Source organism: Notolepis coatsorum (assembly GCF_963971535.1).
Source record: "Notolepis coatsorum genome assembly, contig: SCAFFOLD_1372, whole genome shotgun sequence".
NCBI lineage: Eukaryota > Metazoa > Chordata > Actinopteri > Aulopiformes > Paralepididae > Notolepis > Notolepis coatsorum.
Window position 1 is genome coordinate 4559 of NW_028169893.1, and position 26856 is coordinate 31414.

Here is a 26856-nt window from a genome sequence, read left to right on the forward strand (position 1 = left end):
CTGCAAACTGTTCGCGCTTGCGCGTCTGTTGCGCTTGAAGTCGATCGCGTTCGGTGGAGGCTGCCAGGGTGGCGATGAGTGCTTGCGCCAGCATCTTGTCCGCCGCGCTGGGGGAAGACGCCGTTCGGGGCGATCGGCTCCCGGCAGTACTTGTTGGAGACCCGTTCTCCTGTTGCGTACCGAGGAGACCCATCTCCTGGGTGCGCGTCTCTTCTTGTGGTGGGTCGGGTTCCATCCCGGGAGGGCTTTCTTTATCCTGGAGCGCTCCGGGGACTACCTCGTCGGCGTTGTCGGGGGATAAAGTCGTGTCAGTTCCCTCCTGGTCCCCACCGTGAGCTTGGTCAGTTACATTAGAACCCACTAGGGCCTCTGTTGGCGGGGTAGCCTGGTTGGTAGGGTCGGACATAATTTTACTATCCGCTTTAGTTATTTTATCCGTATCTAATTTCCCTTTAAAGCTAGGTATTGGACTGACAGAGTATGCCTCTAGATAGGGAGGTGGCTGCCGTCTGCGCTGCGGGCGATCTAGCTTAGGAGAACCGTTCGTCATCGGCCATGTCAATATTAATATTATATTAATATTACGCTAATTATTATCCGGCTCGAAGGACCAATTGTAACTGAGGGGTACAATTCCCTGACTGTATTAATCAAGTATTAGTATCATTAAACTACTACCGTCTTATGTACATTACTGGCCAATACCGTACACAGGTATATGATGAGAACTTCTCCACAATAACACGGTTTCCACACAAATACTCGTTTAGAATATTTATTACAGATAAGAATACAAATATACTTATCTAGATGCGCTATTACATTACTTTAATTGCGCTTATAAGGCAAAGAATGTGCAGGCAAATCAATAATGAATATTAGTAATTATCTATGGTACTCAGGGAAGTAGCTGGAGAGGGGGTACTACCGGTTGTAAGCCAGCAGGGGGAGGCAATGCTCTATGCAAGTCAATGAGTCCACGGAGGCGATATCACCCCTGTGTCAGCGGGGAAAGCAGCAGCTGTAATCCTAGGGTGCGCGCTGCAGATGAAGCCGTGGAGTCTCTGCTCCGACAGAGACGGGCTCGAGTGATGTCCTCACGGGCATGTGTAGATCTCACAGCAGTGGGGTAGACGGTTCTCTGCTCCAGCAGCTTGGTGAAGAATGAATAATAATAATCCTGCCAGGTGGCTCTGCAATCACCGGTGTAGGTATCCTCCGTGGTGCACGGTAGTTCACAGTTGAACTTGACGTTACTATCCTTATTAGCACGCGGCAATAAGTGCTCTATGTAGACACACAATTACTCACTTCACGTGGTCTTTGACTCGTAATGAAGGTTTACTAGTGAATAGCGAACGATACGTTAAACAAACGTAGTAGGATAAACACGACTCTATTTGAGGCAATACGAGCCCTACTCTGCCCACGTTGCATAATGGGGAGAGACGTCACTTGGATAACTGGAACTGAACGAGACTGAACGGGACAAGGGACTAAGAGGAATTCTACATTTCTTGCGCCCTATTTATATGCACGGTGAACAAATAGTACCATTCGTATTTCGGTAGCCGTATTCCTACGCGGAACCGGGGCTAGTTGGGACATGTTCGTCGGCACTATTGAACTTGACTCAAGGGGCCTGTCTGCTGGCGCCAGGTTCTTGTCCAATGAGAGAATGAACTATTATGGGCTGTAGTAGACTAAAGGGTTAAAGGGACATTCCGTGTATATGTACAAAGAATATACAAGGGATATCAAATGATATACAAATATTATGCAATATATATCAATCAATAAATACATATATTCGGTTTAATCTGACCCTTTGTAACATTATGCATTTGCAAATATGAGAGCTCTGTCATTGAAGTGGGTGGTGGCAGTGTAACAGCGTTCACCCTGATGTAAAGTAGCGATTTTTATTGTTTTGTCATGACAAACCAATTACATAATCCAACATATGTGTAAAGAAACAACATATTCCAGTTAACGGTATATTTTTTTAATGATTCATTACGGTATAAATTAGGTTAACTGGAGCTGCGTATTGCTGGCTCTCATATTTGCGAATGCAACAGCGTTCACCCTGATGTAAACAAAACAAGTCATTGATAAGCGACGGCCATATTAGACACATAGCCATAATTTAAGATATAGTTTATGCATTCGCAAATATGAGAGCTCTGTCATTGAAGGCGCTTGTCGCGGCTCGTGCGCGGGCGTACGCGATAACTGGCGGCGATAAGGGGGGCGTGCTAGCGTAGGGTCACGTGGGCTTAGTGGCCAATCGGAGGAACCCGGAAACCGAACAGCGTTGTAGAAGGCATAGACGCCGCCCGGACCAATATAATCGACGCACAGCCCCATACACAGTCTCAAAGGAAGTGCAATACTTGCTGCATCCCACCAGGCAGCAGTATTGGACTTTTGCAATCTCAGACTCATTCCCTATTCCCTAACACCAGGCTCCCTGGATGGATAATGAATGGAAATAGCGAATAAAAGAAATAACGATCAAATAACGTATATATACGTGGTTGGCGTTCAACGATTGGCAGCCAATAACGTATATAATCGCTGTTGGCAGGGAAAGAGACTAGAGTTAATGTCGTTGTTTACATGTTGCATGCATGTATCCCCTCCCTACTTCCACATGTCCCCACGTGGAATGCACCTGATTGGATAAATTACTCTAGTGTGACATCTAGTGGCTGAATGTTATCTATAGCAGTGTTTCTCAACTGGTGGGTCGCGACCCAAAAGTGGGTGTAAAAAAAAAATGTTGCACTCTTTGTGAAAGTGGCTTCTCAGCTCTGGTCCAGCTGAAGACAGAGCAGAGGAACTGATTGGACATTGAGCATGACCTAAGAGTTGCTTTGTCTACCATCACCCCAGACTTTGAGACTCAGGAGCAAACAACATCCCCAGTTATCCCATTAGGTCCCTGGGATGTTAAGCTTTGATGAACATTGTTACTCAGCTGATAGAGTTGTACCCTTCCTGATGTCGTACAGAACTTGTAAGTCACTTAAAAGCGTCAGCTAAATGACTAAATGTATATGTAAAATGTAATGTGAGCTAAGAAGGATATATAATTTATTATTATTATTTATTATTATTTTATTTCATTGGATTTTTAGCCCTAGTTGCACTTGTGTTGCACTTGTTGTGTTTATTTCATGTTTTTAACAGTGCATGAAAGATTGCGTATTACTGCAAAATAAAAAAATAAAAAATCATAGTGGTTCAAAAATCTGGGTCGCGATTTAATGACTAAGGAAAATGTTTGGGTCCCGAGGCGAGACCAGTTGAGAACCACTGGTTTATAGCACCTTGAAATATATTCAACATACTGTAAGTGAGGAGGAAGAGGAGGAGGAGGAGGAGGAGGAGGAAGAGGAGGAGGAGGAGGAGGAGGAGGAGGAAGAGGAGGAGGAGGAAGAGGAGGAAGAGAAGGGGGAAGACGAGGAGGAAGAGGAGGTGAGGAGGAGGAAGATGAGGAGGAAGAGGCGGAGGAGGAGGAAGAGGAGGAAGAGGAGGAAAAGGAGATGAGGATGAGGAGGAAGAGGAGGAGGAGGAAGAGGAGGAGGAAGGGGAGGAGGAGGAAGAGGAGTAGGAAGAGGAGGAGGAAGAGGAGGAGGAAGAATAGGAAGAAGAGGAGGAAGAGGAGGAGGAAGAGGAGGAAGAGGAGGAGGAAGGGGAGGAGGAAGAGGAGGAGGAAGGGGAGGAGGAATGGGAGTAGGAAGAGGAGGAGGAAGATGAGGAAGAAGAGGAGTAGGAAGAGGAGTAGGAAGAGGAGGAGGAAGAAGAGGAGGACGAGGAGGAGGAGGAGGAGGAAGAAGAGGAGTAGGAAGAGGAGGAGGAAGAAGAGGAGGAGGAAGAGGAGGAGGAAGAAGAGGAGGAAGAGGAGGAGGAGGAGAGGTAGTACCGTTGTGTGTGGCGCCTGCGCCCCTGTGTTGGTGAGGAGGAAGAGGAAGAGGAGGAAGAAGAGGAGTAGGAAGAGGAGGAGGAAGAAGAGGAGGAAGAGGAGGAGGAGGAAGAGGAGGAGGAAGAAGAGGAGGAAGAAGAGGAGGAGGAAGAGGAGGAGAAAGAGGAGGATGAAGAAGAGGAGGAAGAAGAGGAGTAGGAAGAGGAGGAGGAAGAAGAGGAGGAAGAAGAGGAGGAGGAGAGGTAGTACCGTTGTGTGTGGAGCCTGCGCCCCTGTGTTGGTGACTGCCGGTGTGCACCTGTCTGTGGGCCAGCTCCGGGGGGGGAGGGTCTGGCTGGACACCTGCATGGGGCTGAGGTAGCTGCTGGTCATGGGGGGCAGGGTGCGGAACATGGGCCCAAACTGGTCCGGGGAGCTCTCCTGTGGGGAGGGGGGAGGTTAGCTCTCCTGTAGGGAGGGAGGGAGGGAGGGGGGAGGTTAGCTCTCCTGTAGGGAGGGGGGAGGTTAGCTCTCCTGTAGGGAGGGAGGGAGGGGGGAGGTTAGCTCTCCTGTAGGGAGGGGGGAGGTTAGCTCTCCTGTAGGGAGGGAGGGAGGGGGGAGGTTAGCTCTCCTGGAGGGAGGGAGGGGAGGGAGGTTAGCTCTCCTGTAGGGGGGGGGGGGGGGAGGGGGGAGGTTAGCTCTCCTGTAGGGAGGGGGGAGGTTAGCTCTCCTGTAGGGAGGGGGGAGGTTAGCTCTCCTGTAGGGAGGGAGGGAGGGGGGAGGTTAGCTCTCCTGTAGGGAGGGAGGGAGGGAGGGGGGAGGTTAGCTCTCCTGTAGGGGGGGGGGGGGAGGGGGGAGGTTAGCTCTCCTGTAGGGGGGGGGGAGGGGGGAGGTTAGCTCTCCTGTAGGGGGGGGGAGGGGGAGGTTAGCTCTCCTGTAGGGGGGGAGGTTAGCTCTCCTGTAGGGAGGGGGGGAGGGGGGAGGTTAGCTCTCCTGTAGGGGGGGGGGGGGGGGAGGTTAGCTCTCCTGTAGGGAGGGAGGGGGGGAGGTTAGCTCACCTGTAGGGAGGGAGGGAGGGAGGGGGGAGGTTAGCTCTCCTGTAGGGAGGGGGGGAGGGGGGAGGTTAGCTCTCCTGTAGGGAGGGGGGAGGTTAGCTCTCCTGTAGGGAGGGAGGGGGGAGGTTAGCTCTCCTGTAGGGGGGGGAGGGGGGAGGTTAGCTCTGCTGTAGGGAGGGAGGGGGGAGGGGGGAGGTTAGCTCTCCTGTAGGGAGGGGGGAGGGGGGAGGTTAGCTCTCCTGTGGGGAGGGGGGAGGTTAGCTCTCCTGTAGGGAGGGAGGGGGGAGGTTAGCTCTCCTGTAGGGAGGGGGGAGGTTAGCTCTCCTGTAGGGAGGGGGGGGGGGGTTAGCTCTCCTGTAGGGAGGGGAGGTTAGCTCTCCTGTAGGGGGGGGAGGTTAGCTCTCCTGTAGGGAGGGGGGAGGGGTTAGCTTTCCTGTAGGGGGGGGGAGGTTAGCTCTCCTGTAGGGAGGGGGGGGGGTTAGCTCTCCTGTAGGGGGGGGGAGGTTAGCTCTCCTGTAGGGGGGGGGGGAGGTTAGCTCTCCTGTAGGGGGGGAGGTTAGCTCTCCTGTAGGGAGGGGGGAGGTTAGCTCTCCTGTGGGGAGGGGGGAGGTTAGCTCTCCTGTAGGGGGGGGGGGAGGTTAGCTCTCCTGTAGGGAGGGGGGAGGTTAGCTCTCCTGTAGGGAGGGGGGAGGTTAGCTCTCCTGTAGGGGGGGGAGGTTAGCTCTCCTGTAGGGAGGGGGGGAGGTTAGCTCTCCTGTAGGGGGGAGGTTAGCTCTCCTGTAGGGGGGGGAGGTTAGCTCTCCTGTAGGGAGGGGGGAGGTTAGCTCTCCTGTAGGGAGGGGGGAGGTTAGCTCTCCTGTAGGGAGGGGGGAGGTTAGCTCTCCTGTAGGGAGGGGGGGAGGTTAGCTCTCCTGTAGGGAGGGGGGGAGGTTAGCTCTCCTGTAGGGATGGGGGAGGTTAGCTCTCCTGTAGGGGGGGAGGTTAGCTCTCCTGTAGGGGGGGGAGGTTAGCTCTCCTGTAGGGAGGGGGGAGGTTAGCTCTCCTGTAGGGAGGGGGGAGGTTAGCTCTCCTGTAGGGAGGGGGGGAGGTTAGCTCTCCTGTAGGGAGGGGGGAGGTTAGCTCTCCTGTAGGGGGGGAGGTTAGCTCTCCTGTAGGGAGGGGGGAGGTTAGCTCTCCTGTAGGGAGGGGGGAGGTTAGCTCTCCTGTAGGGAGGGGGGAGGTTAGCTCTCCTGTAGGGGGGGGGGGAGGTTAGCTCTCCTGTAGGGAGGGGGGAGGGAGGTTAGCTCTCCTGTAGGGGGGGGGGGGAGGTTAGCTCTCCTGTAGGGAGGGGGGAGGGGGGAGGTTAGCTCTCCTGTAGGGGGGGGGGTTAGCTCTCCTGTAGGGAGGGGGGAGGTTAGCTCTCCTGTAGGGGGGGAGGTTAGCTCTCCTGTAGGGGGGGGAGGTTAGCTCTCCTGTAGGGGGGGGAGGTTAGCTCTCCTGTAGGGGGGGGAGGTTAGCTCTCCTGTAGGGGGGGGGGGAGGGGGTTAGCTCTCCTGTAGGGGGGGGAGGTTAGCTCTCCTGTAGGGAGGGGGGAGGTTAGCTCTCCTGTAGGGAGGGGGGAGGTTAGCTCTCCTGTAGGGAGGGGGGGGTTAGCTCTCCTGTAGGGGGAGGGAGGTTAGCTCTCCTGTAGGGAGGGGGGAGGTTAGCTCTCCTGTAGGGAGGGGGGAGGTTAGCTCTCCTGTAGGGGGGGGGGTTAGCTCTCCTGTAGGGGGGAGGTTAGCTCTCCTGTAGGGGGGGAGGTTAGCTCTCCTGTAGGGGGGGGAGGTTAGCTCTCCTGTAGGGAGGGGGGAGGTTAGCTCTCCTGTAGGGAGGGGGGGGGGGGTTAGCTCTCCTGTAGGGAGGGGGGGGGTTAGCTCTCCTGTAGGGAGGGGGGAGGTTAGCACTCTCTCTCTCTCTCTCTCTCTCTCTCTCTCTCTCTCAAGAATACCCTGAAGACTCTGGCAGGAGCACTCATTCAAGGGTACTACGACTATGCCTGCACCTCATGGTACCAAAGCACCTCAAAGGCACTAAAAACAAGATTACAAACATCTCAAAACAAACTGGTCAGACTACTGCTTGACCTTACTCCTAGAACCCACCTCACCCCTGCCCACTTTGACAACCTAGGATGGCTTAGAGTAGACGACAGAGTACAGCAACTTGCAATGGGCCTGGTCTACAAGATACACTACACCACTAAGGTACCCATGTACATGTCAAAATACTTCCCAAAAGTCAGTGAATACCACGACCACAACACCAGAGGAAGCTAAACAAATCATGTTAAACCCAGATTCGGCTCAAACAAGGGACTAAACACGTTTCGCAATTATGCCACATCAATGTGGAACGCCCTACCCAAAGCTGTAAAGGAATGTGAATCACTACCCACTTTCAAAACCACTCTCAAGGAGCACCTACGGGAGACTGCAATTCGAAACTGGCCCCTGTAAATGTCCTAACACAACCCCCTCCAATGTACAGTTTCTTCCCCCTCAAATGTATATACTCTCTTTTTTAAACTCTTTTTGTATCACAAACAGTACTGTATTTGTAAATCTGGTATGTCATAAATGTATAGATGTAGCAGTACTGTCTATCTGTATGTCGTGTATGATATGATGAATTGAAAATGGGGGACCCTGATGTAAACAAGACGAAAGTCTTTCTCTGGTTTGCATCCCCTTAACAATTGTGTGTATTGAGCTGTACTGTACTGTACCCATTCTGCAATCTGTTAATACAATGTTCAATCAATCAATCAATCAAACCCACCCTCTCTCTCCTGCGCACCCGGGCCGAGAGGCTCCTCTGCAGGGTAGCCGTGGTGGTGTTCACCCCTGACCCCAGCAGCTCCAGGTAGGACTTCTCCAGGTTGTCCTCCGTCACGTCTCCTTCCTCCAGCGTCAGGTCGCTGCAGCCCTGGTCTCTGGGCCGGGCCAGGACCAGCATGTGACAGCCCCCGCAGGTCGCCTGGGGTCAGGGAGGGACACACACACACACACACACACACACATTAGGACAGGGAGATCAGGGTGGGTGATTGTTAATCGACAATCTCAAACTCCACCCTCTTTCTCCCGATCCTCCAATCGCAGCTGCCGGGGAAAGCAACAGTTGTAATTGGAGAATCAGGAAAAGAGGGCGGGGTTTTGAGATTTGAGGTCAATTTAGAACAATAATTGAGGGCAGATTTCGCCCCTTGTGACCCTGTTTCAGCAGCTCTGTCATTGAAGTGGGAAAAGTGATTAAACAGCAGCGCGTCTGCACTCAGAAGATGGCACGACAATATTGCTCTGGCGTTGAAGTGGGAAAGCGGCAGTGAAACACAGCAGCGTCTGCCGCTGCCGCCTCTGCCGCTGCCGCGGGGGCGTGCCACGGCGTGTCACGTGGCTGTCGCGGCCAATCAGGCGAACCCGGAAACCGAAATCCAACTAAATCCGTTGCGGAAGTGATACACGCGACCGGGAGCTCTGGAAATGTACTATCATATGAGAGATAAAAATTCAAATAAAATGTTGGACAATAATTGGAGAATCCCCATTGGGGATATCTCCGTCGTTATAGGAGGGGCCCTCTCCAGGAGAGCCTTACCCCTCCAGCCCGCCAACGGGGGTAAAAAACCTGGGAAGTGCCAATTGTCTTTAGTCTTTTTTTATGTTAGAATAGCAGTTGCTTTAAATGTGCACATGGACAATTGTGAAGGACAAGAATTTAAAATGTTGGACATCAAGAGAAGCTTGGAGAATCTCCATTGGGGGGTATCTCCGTCACTAGGGGGGGGGGGGGCTTCTCCAATGGGAGAGCTGATTCCCCTCCAAACCGCCAACGGGGGAAACAGTGCTAACCATATAGCTTATTTTATTTTCATTAAATTTTTTCTTATAGGGGTCATCGTTCCGGCGGTTCGACCCGGGGGAGAGGGGGCCTTGCGTGTTGTGGGATCGGTATGGGGGGGTGGGGTTTCCTGGGGCCCTCGGCCGCCGTGGCCTGGGCGGTATGGTCACCGGGCCGGGAGGGCACCGGGCTTGGGGTCACGGGGGGTCGGGGGCCATTGAGATGTGGTGCTTAGGCCTTCTGCGGGCCTGGGCTTGGGGTTCTCGTGGGCCGGGGGCCTGGCGGTCGGGCGGGGGCGGGGGGGGGGCTCTGGGTGCTCGGCTCTGCGCATGGCGGACCAGGATAATAATTTTAATTATAATTTAGGACCTGCTCAGAGGTCATCAATCGGCACACATGCGATGCATGCATGCAATTCGTATCTGCGATTAACCCATCCCGTCGTCCTTCCCCCCCAGGGCAGCCGGGAGCAGACAGGCGTCAACGTGAGCCGCGCCAGGGGACCAATCCAAGTGCTCCTGTCCGTCTTCGTCAAGGACGCCACAGCGTTAGCGATCTGTTGTTGTGCATGTTTTTCCATTGGGTTTATCTTATCGGGGGGGAAACCCTTGCGAGCCCAGAGGGGGAGAACATGCAAACTCCACACAGAAAGGCCTGGGAGATACCCCATCTGGGTAACTGGCATCATGGAAACCTGGTCCCCAAGCGGGAATCGAACCCTGGACCTTCTTGCTGTGAGGCGACAGTGTTAACCACTACACCACCGTGCCGTGGGGGTGTTCTGTTTCTCGGGGAGGAGGGCGGGAGGGAGGGGTTTCTCTTATGGGGGTCAGAGCAGCTGAGCTTTGCCCAGTGGGGTCCTGTGTGTTGTGGAGTCGGTGGGCGTGGGGGGGGGCTCTCAGTGGCATGGGAGGTAGCGGGCTTGGCTCCGTGGGGGGGAGACTCGGTCCCTCTCCTCTGCTGGGCCTGGCCCAATTAATTCAAGGGACCCGTGTCGCTGGGGGCCCGGCTCCGCGCGCATCGGCCTGGGTTATGGGGGAGTTCTGCGGGCTTAGCTCAGGGGGGGGAATGTCAGGGGGGGGGGGGGCATCGTTTCCGCGGTTTGGCCCGGGAGAGTGGAGTCTTGTAGCTTGTGGGTTTGTTGGGCGTGGGATGGGGTGCTTGGTGACATGGGAGGTAGCAGGCTTGGCTCGGTGGGGGGGGGGGGGGGGGAGTACCACCCCTCGCCCCTCTACTGAGCCTGGCCCAATTTAAGTCAAGGGACCCGTGTCGCTGAGTGCTCGGCCCCGCGTGGGACGGACCTGGGATGTGGGGGAGCCCAGTTTCTAGGGGTGGATGGCGGGAGGGGGGGGTCCCTCTTATGGGGACCACATCAGCTGCAGCCTGGACATTAAACTCTGTCAACATCCACAACTTCTTTTGTTACCCGAGTATAAAAACATCTAAGTAGGTGCATTGTGGCGCATTGTTCATTTATTAGTTAATGACAAGCGGCCACTATAGCTTCTCCAACTAACGTTATTTATTTAAATTGTTCCTGTTAATAATGTCGTAATCATAAGAGGTGTCCTACTGTCTTTGTGGTTAAGAATGATGTCCTCAATGCCCTTGACTCCAAACTCTACTGTGCTGCTGCCTTTATAGATCTGGCCAAGGCCTTTGACACTGTGGATCATGAACAGCTTTTGGAGCGGCTGAGAGACATTGGTGTCACTAATCACAGTGTAGCATGGTGCGAGAACTACCTCTCTGATCGCACTCAGTCAATAAAAACCGACAACCTATTAACCCAGTCCCTATCCATCTCTAAGGGGGTCCCCCAAGGCTCCTTACTAGCTCCAATCCTCTTCTCCATCTATATAAACAACATAGGCCAGTTCGCTGGAAACTCCCTAATTCACCTCTATGCTGATGACACAGTCCTGTACACCTCTGGTCCCTCCCCGGATGCTGTCCTGAAAACTCTCCAGGAGAGCTTTCTAAAAATCCAAGCTGGTTTCTCCGCCCTTTGCCTGGTCCTAAACACCAGCAAGACCAAAGTTATGTGGTTCGGCCACAAGGGTACCTCCCAGACTGGCACCATTGTAGCCGCCGATGGCAAAAAGCTTGAACTGGTCACCTCTTATAAATACCTGGGAGTGTGGATCGACACCAAACTCTCCTTCTCTGAACACCTAACTAAACTGCAGGCCAAAGTCAAAGCAAGGCTTAGCTTTCTGTATAGGAACCGTTCCTCCTTCACTAGATCTGCTAAACTCACCCTGGTCCAGATGACTGTCCTGCCGCTATTTGATTTTAGCGATGTAATCTACCGCTTGGCCCGTAAAGGTGATCTAGAGCGCTTAGATATCCTATATCACTCCGCCATTCGCTTCGCTACCAATGCCCCCTACAGGACCCACCACTGCGAGCTATACTCCCTAGTAAACTGGCCCTCCCTGGAGATTAGACGCAACATCCACTGGCTGGCCTTTGTATATAAAACACGGCCGTAATCCCCTTTACTTTACTCGCCTAGTCCACCCTCGTCCACTCCCAAATTACCACACCCGGTCAGCCACACATATCCTGGTAAACGCCCCCCATGCCAACTCCTCACAAGGCCGTTCCTCCTTTCAGTACGCAGCAGCTGATAGCTGGAACACACTACAAAAAACCTTAAATATGGAAACGTTTATTTCAATTAGATTGTTTAAGGAAACTTTAACAAACTCCCTAGAGCACTCATGTAGATGTTTCTCCGTGTGCTAACACCATGCTGCCACTATTGTTCTGTTGTCCGCCAGTTGTTGTTCAGTTCAGTTGTTGCTCTGTATGTATGTCCTGCCTTTTTAATAATGTTCCTTTGTGTTTTATTTTTATTTATTTGATTTTATCCCCCATCCCCTTTCCCCTAGGGGGCTTTTTACCCCAAAATAGGCCGTTATTGAAAATAAGAACTTGTTCTTAATTAACCTGCCTATTCAAATAAAGGTTTGATGATGATGATGAAGAATGGCTATGTCCTAACAGAATGTTCACCAAGGGGTACCAGTCGGTTAGAAACAGAAAGAATTCTGTCCTCAGGGCCGTAAACAACTGACTTGGAGAGTAAACTCTGGTCAACGGGCAGCTGAGATGTGTGGTCAGAGGACTGCAGCTGAGATGTGTGGTCAGAGGACTGCAGCTGAGATGTGTGGTCAGAGGACTGCAGCTGAGATGTGTGGTCAGAAGACTGCAGCTGAGATGTGTGGTCAGAGGACTGCAGGCAGCTGAGATGTGTGGTCAGAGGACTGCAGCTGAGATGTGTGGTCAGAGGACTGCAGCTGAGATGTGTGGTCAGAGGACTGCAGGCAGCTGAGATGTGTGGTCAGAGGACTGCAGCTGAGATGTGTGGTCAGAGGACTGCAGGCAGCTGAGATGTGTGGTCAGAGGACTGCAGCTGAGATGTGTGGTCAGAGGACTGCAGGCAGCTGAGATGTGTGGTCAGCGGACTGCAGCTGAGATGTGTGGTCAGAGGACTGCAGCTGAGATGTGTGGTCAGAGGACTGCAGCTGAGATGTGTGGTCAGAGGACTGCAGGCAGCTGAGATGTGTGGTCAGAGGACTGCAGCTGAGATGTGTGGTCAGAGGACTGCAGCTGAGATGTGTGGTCAGAGGACTGCAGCTGAGATGTGTGGTCAGAGGACTGCAGCTGAGATGTGTGGTCAGAGGACTGCAGCTGAGATGTGTGGTCAGAGGACTGCAGCTGAGATGTGTGGTCAGAGGACTGCAGCTGAGATGTGTGGTCAGAGGACTGCAGCTGAGATGTGTGGTCAGAGGACTGCAGCTGAGATGTGTGGTCAGAGGACTGCAGGCAGCTGAGATGTGTGGTCAGAGGACTGCAGCTGAGATGTGTGGTCAGAGGACTGCAGCTGAGATGTGTGGTCAGATGACTGCAGCTGAGATGTGTGGTCAGAGGACTGCAGGCAGCTGAGATGTGTGGTCAGAGGACTGCAGCTGAGATGTGTGGTCAGAGGACTGCAGGCAGCTGAGATGTGTGGTCAGAGGACTGCAGCTGAGATGTGTGGTCAGAGGACTGCAGCTGAGATGTGTGGTCAGAGGACTGCAGCTGAGATGTGTGGTCAGAGGACTGCAGCAGAGATGTGTGGTCAGAGGACTGCAAAAGCGGTTGACTCCATGGCACATTCCACCAAAACGGTTCAGAACAGAACCTTATCAGATGAGATCAGCAGCTGTCTATACAGGACGATGGGTCAGCACAACAGTGTGTGTCTATACAGGACGATGGGTCAGCACAACAGTGTGTGTCTATACAGGACGATGGGTCAGCACAACAGTGTGTGTCTATACAGGACGATGGGTCAGCACAACAGTGTGTGTCTATACAGGACGATGGGTCAGCACCACAGTGTGTGTCTATACAGGACGATGGGTCAGCACCACAGTGTGTGTCTATACAGGACGATGGGTCAGCACAACAGTGTGTGTCTATACAGGACGATGGGTCAGCACAACAGTGTGTGTCTATACAGGACGATGGGTCAGCACAACAGTGTGTGTCTATACAGGTCATGTGAAGCAGCAGCTGTGGGTCATGTGAAGCAGCAGCTGTGGGTCATGTGAAGCAGCAGCTGTGGGTCATGTGAAGCAGCAGCTGTGGGTCATGTGAAGCAGCAGCTGTGGGTCATGTGAAGCAGCAGCTGTGGGTCATGTGAAGCAGCAGCTGTGGGTCATGTGAAGCAGCAGCTGTGGGTCATGTGAAGCAGCAGCTGTGGGTCATGTGAAGCAGCAGCTGTGGGTCATGTGAAGCAGCAGCTGTGGGTCATGTGAAGCAGCAGCTGTGGGTCATGTGAAGCAGCAGCTGTGGGTCATGTGACCCAAAGAGCCCGGCTCCAAATCTGACCAGAGGAGGCGACCAGAAGTTAACTAATAGACCTGCGGGGGGGCAGGTGGCGCACGGAGATTATGTTCGTCACCAACACCGGGAGACACTAGGATTCGCCTGTTCGAATCCAGCTCCCGGTGTTGCTATCAGCTTGGCTGGCCTCTCACACTGATACAATTGGCTGTATCAGGGGGTGGGAAAGCTGAAGGGTGGGTCCTGGGCGTTGTGGACAGCGACCCCTACAGTTCGGTCGGGGCGCCTGCTCAGCGAGGGTTGGAACTGAGGAGAGATAGTGTGGCCTCCCACACGCTACACTCTCCCCGGTGAGAACCTGCGCGGCCAGGTTGGCCTGCCCCAGGCTGCACATGCGTCGGAGGAAAGCATGTGACAGTCTCCGGTCTCCCGGACCAACAGTAGGGGAAAGTACGCAACAACCAGGAAGGGTGGGATGGGAGAAAAATCTGGAAAAAGGAGGGGAAGAAAGATAAAAAAAAAAAAAAAAAAAAACGAATAGACCTGCCCACAAAACACAGAAAGCGTTTTGAGCAAAATCAGGATTTATAGGTAATATTGGCAGTAAACAAACCTAGAAATATAATAAGGACATTTTGCTTATTATTCTGAATACATACATATCAAAAGATGGGTTCTTACTATACCGATAACTGGAATTATCAAGTCAATCATTTAGTATCATATGGTTAGATAAACAATAAAGTCTGAAGCATTACTCATTTAGTGTTGGGTGAGCCTGTATGATAGTTAAGTATTATTGGAATATAAAGAAACCTTTTTAAATCAATGGAATATCCAAACGGCTTGTCTGATAACCAAATCTTCTCAGGAATTGCACTATGATATTAATTATGAGGGAAGGAGACCAATGTTTAACAAGAATATATGATATGATACAGTGCAAAGGTCCGTTTTGGTCAAATAAGTAAAGGTGTTAAAGCATGTTGGTATAGAGAGAGGAGAGATGGCCCCCCGGCTGTCTGTGTCATCGAGAGGAGGGTCAGCCAGGAGGCTGGAGACGTTCCGAGAGACGGGGAAGAACGAACAGACGAACGAAAAAAGAGAAGAGAAAAACAACACCATCCATAGATTGGACTTGGGCGACGATGAAGGCCTGCTCCTGCTGCTAAAACTGCTAAAGAAGAAACTTTTATACGACCAGAACTTTGTAACTAAATACTTTTGAATACTGGGAAATCCAGAACGAGTGTGTATTTGCCATAAGAGAATGCTTTGAGACGACCGTTTTAATAAAAGAGTTATTCTTGATACCACTCAAATTGCACCTGTGTGGGACTCGATTCATCTGCACCTGACCGGTGGTCCCCCCCCACACACGTAGACAGTACTGACCGGTGGTCCCCCACACACGTAGACAGTACTGACCGGTGGTCCCCCCCACACACGTAGACAGTACTGACCGGTGGTCCCCCACACACGTAGACAGTACTGACCGGTGGTCCCCCACACACGTAGACAGTACTGACCGGTGGTCCCCCCCCACACACGTAGACAGTACTGACCGGTGGTCCCCCCACACACGTAGACAGTACTGACCGGTGGTCCCCCACACACGTAGACAGTACTGACCGGTGGTCCCCCCCCCACACACGTAGACAGTACTGACCGGTGGTCCCCCCCCACACACGTAGACAGTACTGACCGGTGGTCCCCCACACGTAGACAGTACTGACCGGTGGTCCCCCCCCACACACGTAGACAGTACTGACCGGTGGTCCCCCCCCCACACACGTAGACAGTACTGACCGGTGGTCCCCCCCGACACACGTAGACAGTACTGACCGGTGGTCCCCCCCCACACACGTAGACAGTACTGACCGGTGGTCCCCCACACACAGTACTGACCGGTGGTCCCCCCCCACACACGTAGACAGTACTGACCGGTGGTCCCCCACACACAGTACTGACCGGTGGTCCCCCCCCCACACACGTAGACAGTACTGACCGGTGGTCCCCCACACACAGTACTGACCGGTGGTCCCCCCCCACACGTAGACAGTACTGACCGGTGGTCCCGCCCCCACACACGTAGACAGTACTGACCGGTGGTCCCCCCCCACACGTAGACAGTACTGACCGGTGGTCCCCCCCCACACACGTAGACAGTACTGACCGGTGGTCCCCCACACACGTAGACAGTACTGACCGGTGGTCCCCCCCCACACGTAGACAGTACTGACCGGTGGTCCCCCCCCCCACACACGTAGACAGTACTGACCGGTGGTCCCCCCCCACACGTAGACAGTACTGACCGGTGGTCCCCCCACACACGTAGACAGTACTGACCGGTGGTCCCCCCCCACACACGTAGACAGTACTGACCGGTGGTCCCCCCCCACACACGTAGACAGTACTGACCGGTGGTCCCCCCCCACACACGTAGACAGTACTGACCGGTGGTCCCCCCACACACGTAGACAGTACTGACCGGTGGTCCCCCCCCACACACGTAGACAGTACTGACCGGTGGTCCCCCCCCACACACGTAGACAGTACTGACCGGTGGTCCCCCCCCCACACACGTAGACAGTACTGACCGGTGGTCCCCCCACACACGTAGACAGTACTGACCGGTGGTCCCCCCCCCACACACGTAGACAGTACTGACCGGTGGTCCCCCCCCACACGTAGACAGTACTGACCGGTGGTCCCCCCACACACGTAGACAGTACTGACCGGTGGTCCCCCCCCACACACGTAGACAGTACTGACCGGTGGTCCCCCACACACGTAGACAGTACTGACCGGTGGTCCCCCCACACACGTAGACAGTACTGACCGGTGGTCCCCCCCCACACACGTAGACAGTACTGACCGGTGGTCCCCCCCCACACACGTAGACAGTACTGACCGGTGGTCCCCCCACACACACGTAGACAGTACTGACCGGTGGTCCCCCCACACACGTAGACAGTACTGACCGGTGGTCCCCCCCCACACATGTAGACAGTACTGACCGGTGGTCCCCCCCCCACACACAGTACTGACCGGTGGTCCCCCCACACACACGTAGACAGTACTGACCGGTGGTCCCCCCCCACACACGTAGACAGTACTGACCGGTGGTCCCCCCCCCACACACGTAGACAGTACTGACCGGTGGTCCCCCCCCACACACGTAGACAGTACTGACCGGTGGTCCCCCCCCACACACGTAGACAGTACTGACCGGTGGTCCCCCCACACACGTAGACAGTACTGACCGGTGGTCCCCCCCCACACATGTAGACAGTACTGACCGGTGGTCCCCCCCCCACACACAGTACTGACCGGTGGTCCCCCCACACATGTAGACAGTACTGACCGGTGGTCCCCCACACACGTAGACAGTACTGACCGGTGGTCCCCCCCCACACACGTAGACAGTACTGACCGGTGGTCCCCCCCCCCACACACGTAGACAGTACTGACCGGTGGTCCCCCCACACACGTAGACAGTACTGACCGGTGGTCCCCCCCACACACGTAGACAGTACTGACCGGTGGTCCCCCCCCCCACACACGTAGACAGTACTGACCGGTGGTCCCCCCCCCCACACGTAGACAGTACTGACCGGTGGTCCCCCCCCACACACGTAGACAGTACTGACCGGTGGTCCCCCCACACACGTAGACAGTACTGACCGGTGGTCCCCCCCCCACACACGTAGACAGTACTGACCGGTGGTCCCCCCCCCACACACGTAGACAGTACTGACCGGTGGTCCCCCCCCCCACACACGTAGACAGTACTGACCGGTGGTCCCCCCACACACACGTAGACAGTACTGACCGGTGGTCCCCCCCCACACACGTAGACAGTACTGACCGGTGGTCCCCCCACACACGTAGACAGTACTGACCGGTGGTCCCCCCCCACACACGTAGACAGTACTGACCGGTGGTCCCCCCACACACACGTAGACAGTACTGACCGGTGGTCCCCCCCCACACGTAGACAGTACTGACCGGTGGTCCCCCACACACGTAGACAGTACTGACCGGTGGTCCCCCACACACGTAGACAGTACTGACCGGTGGTCCCCCACACACGTAGACAGTACTGACCGGTGGTCCCCCCCCACACACGTAGACAGTACTGACCGGTGGTCCCCCCCCACACGTAGACAGTACTGACCGGTGGTCCCCACACACACGTAGACAGTACTGACCAGTGGTCCCCCCCCCCACACGTAGACAGTACTGACCGGTGGTCCCCCCCACACACGTAGACAGTACTGACCGGTGGTCCCCCCACACACGTAGACAGTACTGACCGGTGGTCCCCCCCCCACACACGTAGACAGTACTGACCGGTGGTCCCCCACACACGTAGACAGTACTGACCGGTGGTCCCCCCACACACGTAGACAGTACTGACCGGTGGTCCCACACACACGTAGACAGTACTGACCGGTGGTCCCCCCCCCCACGTAGACAGTACTGACCGGTGGTCCCCCCCCCACACACGTAGACAGTACTGACCGGTGGTCCCCCCCCCACACACGTAGACAGTACTGACCGGTGGTCCCCCCCCACACACGTAGACAGTACTGACCGGTGGTCCCCCACACACGTAGACAGTACTGACCGGTGGTCCCCCACACACGTAGACAGTACTGACCGGTGGTCCCCCCCCACACACGTAGACAGTACTGACCGGTGGTCCCCCCCCACACGTAGACAGTACTGACCGGTGGTCCCCCACACACGTAGACAGTACTGACCGGTGGTCCCCCCCCCACACACGTAGACAGTACTGACCGGTGGTCCCCCCCCACACACGTAGACAGTACTGACCGGTGGTCCCCCCCCACACACGTAGACAGTACTGACCGGTGGTCCCCCCACACACGTAGACAGTACTGACCGGTGGTCCCCCCCCCACACACGTAGACAGTACTGACCGGTGGTCCCCCCACACACGTAGACAGTACTGACCGGTGGTCCCCCCCCACACACGTAGACAGTACTGACCGGTGGTCCCCCCCCACACACGTATACAGTACTGACCGGTGGTCCCCCCCCACACACGTAGACAGTACTGACCGGTGGTCCCCCCCCACACGTAGACAGTACTGACCGGTGGTCCCCCCACACACGTAGACAGTACTGACCGGTGGTCCCCCCCCACACACGTAGACAGTACTGACCGGTGGTCCCCCCACACACGTAGACAGTACTGACCGGTGGTCCCCCCACACACGTAGACAGTACTGACCGGTGGTCCCCCCCCACACACGTAGACAGTACTGACCGGTGGTCCCCCCCCACACACGTAGACAGTACTGACCGGTGGTCCCCCACACACGTAGACAGTACTGACCGGTGGTCCCCCCCCCACACACGTAGACAGTACTGACCGGTGGTCCCCCCCCACACACGTAGACAGTACTGACCGGTGGTCCCCCACACATGTAGACAGTACTGACCGGTGGTCCCCCCCCACACACGTAGACAGTACTGACCGGTGGTCCCCCCCCCACACACGTAGACAGTACTGACCGGTGGTCCCCCACACACGTAGACAGTACTGACCGGTGGTCCCCCCCCCCCACACACACGTAGACAGTACTGACCGGTGGTCCCCCCCCCCCACACGTAGACAGTACTGACCGGTGGTCCCCCCCCCACACACGTAGACAGTACTGACCGGTGGTCCCCCCCCACACACGTAGACAGTACTGACCGGTGGTCCCCCCCCACACACGTAGACAGTACTGACCGGTGGTCCCCCCCCACACGTAGACAGTACTGACCGGTGGTCCCCCCCCACACACGTAGACAGTACTGACCGGTGGTCCCCCCCCCCACACACGTAGACAGTACTGACCGGTGGTCCCCCCCCCACACACGTAGACAGTACTGACCGGTGGTCCCCCCACACACGTAGACAGTACTGACCGGTGGTCCCCCCCCACACACGTAGACAGTACTGACCGGTGGTCCCCCCCACACGTAGACAGTACTGACCGGTGGTCCCCCCCCACACGTAGACAGTACTGACCGGTGGTCCCCCCACACACGTAGACAGTACTGACCGGTGGTCCCCCCCCACACACGTAGACAGTACTGACCGGTGGTCCCCCCCCACACACGTAGACAGTACTGACCGGTGGTCCCCCCACACACGTAGACAGTACTGACCGGTGGTCCCCCCACACACGTAGACAGTACTGACCGGTGGTCCCCCCCCACACGTAGACAGTACTGACCGGTGGTCCCCCACACACGTAGACAGTACTGACCGGTGGTCCCCCCCCCCCACACGTAGACAGTACTGACCGGTGGTCCCCCACACACGTAGACAGAAGTACTGGCCAAATATACAACAATAATAATGAACATAAGTAGCATGGTAATAATACGTAGGTTATTGATCAATGAATGTATTGATAAATTAATGGTGTACAAGGGCGGCTACGTGGCGTAGTGGGCAAGGCGCTCGCCACGAATGACGGAGACGCTGGGCTTGCCTGTTCGAGCCCAGCGCTCCACATTGCTTTCAGTTTAGCTGGTCGTTCATACTAATACACATTGGCCGTATTAGGGGGTGGGAAACTGATGGGTGGGGATCGGGCGTTGTGGACAGCGACTCCTACAGGTCGGTTGGTGCGCCTGCGCAGTAGAATCAGGAAGTGTCGGGGGCAGCGTGAGCCTCTCACGCGTTACTCCTCGCCACTGAGAGATCGAGCTGCGCAGGTGAAAAGATGCGACTGCTGTTACCTCAAGTACCGGAGGGGACTTGTGCTATGTATGACTTAGTCCACATTGCAGCTGGCTTGTGGGAGGCAAGAAACAGCGTCCGTGACAGGGGAGGGTTGAATTGGATGATACGAAATTGGGATGGGTGAAAATATAGAAAAATGGGAGAAAAAGTGGATAAAAAAAAATTAATGGTGTACAAATGATACACCAGTAGAACTTCTGTACTACTTCTACTGTAGAAGTCATGTTATTTCCTCGTTGTCCTGCTGTGTCGCCTGCCGTGGCCTCAAAAAATAGGATCGAGGCGATTTTTAGCGAGGCGACAGAAATAGCTGCGCGACCGTCGCTTCAAAATCTCCTGCCGTGTGTGTTGTCTCATTCATAACAATGGAGGCGATACAATTCTGTCGGTCGGCTCGCAAAAAAAGGCGGTCGCCTGGCAAAAATCGCCCGCCGTGTGCGGAGACCTTTAGATCTAATGTTTCTGTTTATCTATAAGATCTAACATGTTTCTGTTTATCTATAAGATCTAACATGTTTATCTATAAGATCTAACATGTTTCTGTTTATCTATAAGATCTAACATGTTTCTGTTTATCTATAAGATCTAACATGTTTATCTATAAGATCTAACATGTTTCTGTTTATCTATAAGATCTAACATGTTTATCTATAAGATCTACCATGTTTCTGTTTATCTATAAGATCTAACATGTTTCTGTTTATCTATAAGATCTAACATGTTTCTGTTTATCTATAAGATCTAACATGTTTATCTATAAGATCTAACATGTTTCTGTTTATCTATAAGATCTAACATGTTTCTGTTTATCTATAAGATCTAACATGTTTATCTATAAGATCTAACATGTTTCTGTTTATCTATAAGATCTAACATGTTTATCTATAAGATCTAACATGTTTCTGTTTATCTATAAGATCTAACATGTTTCTGTTTATCTATAAGATCTAACATGTTTCTGTTTATCTATTCTTATTATCTTATTAAAAAAAACCTAACTTGGATAGTAATGAAATGGCAAATTATCGTCCAATATCCAACCTACCATTCATTAGTAAAGTACTTGAAAAGATAGTTTCAGTTCAAATAAATTCCTTTCTTGAAGAAAACAACATCTTAGAAGAATTTCAGTCAGGATTCAGAAAATATCATAGCACTGAAACTGCCCTCACCAAAATAATCAGTGACCTCAGACTAAACTCTGACGAGAATAAGATCTCCATCCTTATCCTGTTAGATCTCAGTGCAGTCAGTGCAGCATTTGATACAATCGATCACGATATTCTAATCGATCGTCTTGAAAACCATGTCGGTTTCTCAGACCATGTGCTAGGCTGGTTTAAAACATACATCAGAGGGAGGAAATTCTATGTTAAACTAGGAGATCACATGTCTGATATATACGACAACAACTATGGAGTTGCACAAGGGAGTTGCTTAGGTCCTTTACTCTTCTCCCTTTACATGTTACCGCTGGGTGATATCATCAGAGAACATAATGTAGATTTCCATAGCTATGCGGATGATACACAACTGTACATATCTGCTGAACCAAATGATACAGCGATTAGCTCCATTACAGACTGCTTACTGGCAATAAATAAATGGATGAGTAAGAACTTCCTGAAACTAAACGAGAACAAAACTGAAATTCTAATTATCGGCTCCAAAACTAAAAAAGAAACATTAATAAAGAACCTGGGGGGACTAACCCCTTGGATCAAATCTGAGGTCACTAGTCTTGGGGTTGTCATAGATTCAGAACTGAACTTCAATTCTCATATTAGCAAAGTGACGAAAACATCGTTCTTCCATCTCAGAAATATAGCAAAAGTACGACCATTTATTAATCAGAACGATGCTGAGAAGCTAATTCATGCATTCATATCTAGCCGGTTAGACTACTGTAATGCACTTTTCACAGGTCTCCCTAAGAAAACCACAGAGAGGCTTCAGCTAATCCAAAACTCTGCAGCCCGACTGCTAACTAGAACCAAAAGGAGAGAGCACATTAGTCCAGTCTTAGCCGCTTTACACTGGCTTCCTGTAACATTTAGAATTGACTTTAAGGTCCTTCTCCTTACATACAAAGCTCTAAATGGACAGAGACCTAGCTACATCGCCAACACTCTAATAAATTACACACCAGCAAGAACACTGCGATCATCAGCTGCTGGACTACTAGAGGCTCCCAGAAGCAGTCAAAAGAGGATCGGTAATGCAGCCTTTATCAACTATGCCCCAAAACTATGGAACAAACTACCCCAAAACATCAGGGAAGCCAACTCGCTAGACATCTTTAAAAGACAGCTTAAAACCTATCTCTTTGCTCAGGCATTTCACTGATAGATATCTGCTACCACCTAGTGGCAAGAGGAAACATCAGGGATATCCTGACACAACTTGTATTTATTCTTACCCTGCCTACTCTTTTACACTGCCTATCAAATTCATGTGTCGGTTATTGCACTTTTTACTTCTTACTGATGACTATTTTTAAACTGAATCATTTTAAACTATTCTTATTATTTGCTATGCTCGCTCATGCCTGTATTTTTTATGTCTGTCGGTTATTGCACTTTTTAATTACTGAATAGAGAGCCTATTAGGATGCTAGATCCTAATGTGAAACACTATGCTTATGGCAGATCAATCAGCATGGATTGTCTGTAAACGTTAATACATGGCAGTTTGGTTTGTTAGAACAGACTGTAATCTTATGCTTATGGCAGATCAATCAGCATGGATTGTCTGTAAACTTTAATACATGGCAGTTTGGTTTGTTAGAACAGACTGTAATCTTCACTTGCTTATGGCAGATCAATCAGCATGGATTGTCTGTAAACTTTCACTTGCTTATGGCAGATCAATCAGCATGGATTGTCTGTAAACTTTATGCATTGTTGTCACTTGCCATATCTTACTATGCTCGCTCATGCCTGTATTTTTTATGTCCGTTCTATTTTATAATTTTTATTTTATTTAATTTTTATTTTACTATTTTTAAACTGAATCATTTTAAACTATTTCTACTATTTGTGTTACTGAAAACTGTAAGCGGAGAGCCTATTGGGATGCTAGATCCTAATGTGAAACACTGTGATTCTACCTGTCTATCTTTTTATGCTCGCTTATGCCTGTATTTTTTACTGTTGTGAAGCACTTTGAACTGCAACCTCTGTATGAAAAGTGCTATACAAATAAAGTTATTATTATTATTATTATTATTATTATTATTATTATTATTATTATTATTATCTATAAGATCTAACATGTTTATCTATAAGATCTAACATGTTTCTGTTTATCTATAAGATCTAACATGTTTTTGTTTATCTATAAGATCTAACATGTTTATCTATAAGATCTAACATGTTTCTGTTTATCTATAAGATCTAACATGTTTATCTATAAGATCTAACATGTTTCTGTTTATCTATAAGATATAACATGTTTATCTATAAGATCTAACATGTTTATCTATAAGATCTAACATGTTTCTGTTTATCTATAAGATCTAACATGTTTCTGTTTATCTATGAGATCTAACATGTTTCTGTTTATCTATAAGATCTAACATGTTTATCTATAAGATCTAACATGTTTCTGTTTATCTATAAGATCTAACATGTTTCTGTTTATCTATAAGATCTAACATGTTTATCTATAAGATCTAACATGTTTCTGTTTATCTATAAGATCTAACATGTTTATCTATAAGATCTAACATGTTTCTGTTTATCTATAAGATCTAGTTCAAGTTCAAGTTTCAAGTTTCTTTAATAGTTGTCATACAGAAGTACAGAATACTTTTGTACAAAATGCTTCTTACTGTTGCGCTCCAGAGACTGTGCAAGACAAGATAAGTATGAAATAAAAACATAGTAAAATTAGAAGTAAAAAAAGAGGTCACAGTGTTCAGTTTAGACATGTGTACCTATCTATAAGATCTAACATGTTTATCTATAAGATCTAACATGTTTCTGTTTATCTATAAGATCTAACATGTTTCTGTTTATCTATAAGATCTAACATGTTTATCTATAAGATCTAACATGCTTATCTATAAGATCTAACATGTTTATCTATGAGATCTAACATGTTTCTGTGTATCTATAAGATCTAACATGTTTATCTATAAGATCTAACATGTTTCTGTTTATCTATAAGATCTAACATGTTTATCTATAAGATCTAACATGTTTATCTATAAGATCTAACATGTTTCTGTTTATCTATAAGATCTAACATGTTTCTGTTTATCTATAAGATCTAACATGTTTATCTATAAGATCTAACATGCTTATCTATAAGATCTAACATGTTTATCTATGAGATCTAACATGTTTCTGTGTATCTATAAGATCTAACATGTTTATCTATAAGATCTAACATGTTTCTGTTTATCTATAAGATCTAACATGTTTATCTATAAGATCTAACATGTTTATCTATAAGATCTAACATGTTTCTGTTTATCTATAAGATCTAACATGTTTCTGTTTATCTATAAGATCTAACATGTTTATCTATAAGATCTAACATGCTTATCTATAAGATCTAACATGTTTATCTATAAGATCTAACATGTTTCTGTTTATCTATAAGATCTAACATGTTTATCTATAAGATCTAACATGTTTATCTATAAGATCTAACATGTTTCTGTTTATCTATAAGATCTAACATGTTTCTGTTTATCTATAAGATCTAACATGTTTCTGTTTATCTATAAGATCTAACATGTTTATCTATAAGATCTAACATGTTTATCTATAAGATCTAACATGTTTCTGTTTATCTATAAGATCTAACATGTTTATCTATAAGATCTAACATGTTTATCTATAAGATCTAACATGTTTCTGTTTATCTATAAGATCTAACATGTTTCTGTTTATCTATAAGATCTAACATGTTTCTGTTTATCTATAAGATCTAACATGTTTATCTATAAGATCTAACATGTTTATCTATAAGATCTAACATGTTTATCTATAAGATCTAACATGTTTCTGTTTATCTATAAGATCTAACATGTTTATCTATGAGATCTAACATGTTTATCTATAAGATCTAACATGTTTATCTATGAGATCTAACATGTTTCTGTTTATCTATAAGATCTAACATGTTTATCTATAAGATCTAACATGTTTATCTATAAGATCTAACATATTTCTGTTTATCTATAAGATCTAACATGTTTATCTATAAGATCTAACATGTTTCTGTTTATCTATAAGATCTAACATGTTTATCTATAAGATCTAACATGTTTCTGTTTATCTATAAGATCTAACATGTTTCTGTTTATCTATAAGATCTAACATGTTTCTGTTTATCTATAAGATCTAACATGTTTCTGTTTATCTATAAGATCTAACATGTTTCTGTTTATCTATAAGATCTAACATGTTTATCTATGAGATCTAACATGTTTCGGTTTATCTATAAGATCTAACATGTTTCTGTTTATCTATAAGATCTAACATGTTTCTGTTTATGTCTATACCGAACACTGTGACCTCATTTTTCTTCTTCTAAATTCATGCTATATTATGTTATTATGTTATTTGATACTATCTTGTCTAGCACAGTCTCTGGAGCGTAACAGTAAGAAGCATTTTGTATGAAAGTATTCTGTACTTCTGTATGACAACTATTAAAGAACTTGAACTTGAACTTAACATGTTTATCTATAAGATCTAACATGTTTATCTATAAGATCTAACATGTTTCTGTTTATCTATAAGATCTAACATGTTTATCTATAAGATCTAACATGTTTATCTATAAGATCTAACATGTTTCTGTTTATCTATAAGATCTAACATGTTTATCTATAAGATCTAACATGTTTCTGTTTATCTATAAGATCTAACATGTTTATCTATAAGATCTAACATGTTTATCTATAAGATAATAATAATAATAATAATAATAATAATAATAATAATAATAATAATAATAATAATAATAATAATAATAATAATAATAATAATAATAATAATAATAATAATAATAATAATAATAATAATAATAATAATAATAATAATAATAATAATAATAATAATAATAACATACACACACCAAAGCCACCTACCGCCTGCACGTTATACTTGAGGAAGCGTGGGCAGAGAGTTGGTTTGAACTGGTTGGTGAAGTTCTCCTCTCCCAGACCCAGCTTCCCGTGCCTCCCATCTCCGAACGTGTAGAGGAGGCCGCCATCTGGGGAACCATGGCAACCATTAATCAACCACATAATAATAATAACAACAATAATAATAATAATAATAATAATAATAATAATAATAATAATAATAATAATAATAATAATAATAATAATAATAATAATAATAATAATAATAATAATAATAATAATAATAATAATAATAATAATAATAATAATAATAATAATA

At 49.2% G+C, this 26856-nt stretch overlaps 1 pseudogene across 1 annotated transcript in view; it reads right to left on the bottom strand.

The window, feature by feature from the left end:
• Positions 1–4229: 4229 nt before the first annotated feature.
• LOC311248658 (X-linked retinitis pigmentosa GTPase regulator-like) overlaps positions 4230–26856 on the bottom strand; it is a 43978-nt pseudogene continuing 21351 nt past the window's right edge. Inside the window, exons 3-5 of the transcript in view lie at positions 26541–26665; positions 7762–7959; positions 4230–4351 (exon numbers count right to left, since the gene is read on the bottom strand). The product of the transcript in view is annotated as an X-linked retinitis pigmentosa GTPase regulator-like (transcript). The remainder of the gene's footprint in view (positions 4352–7761; positions 7960–26540; positions 26666–26856) is intronic.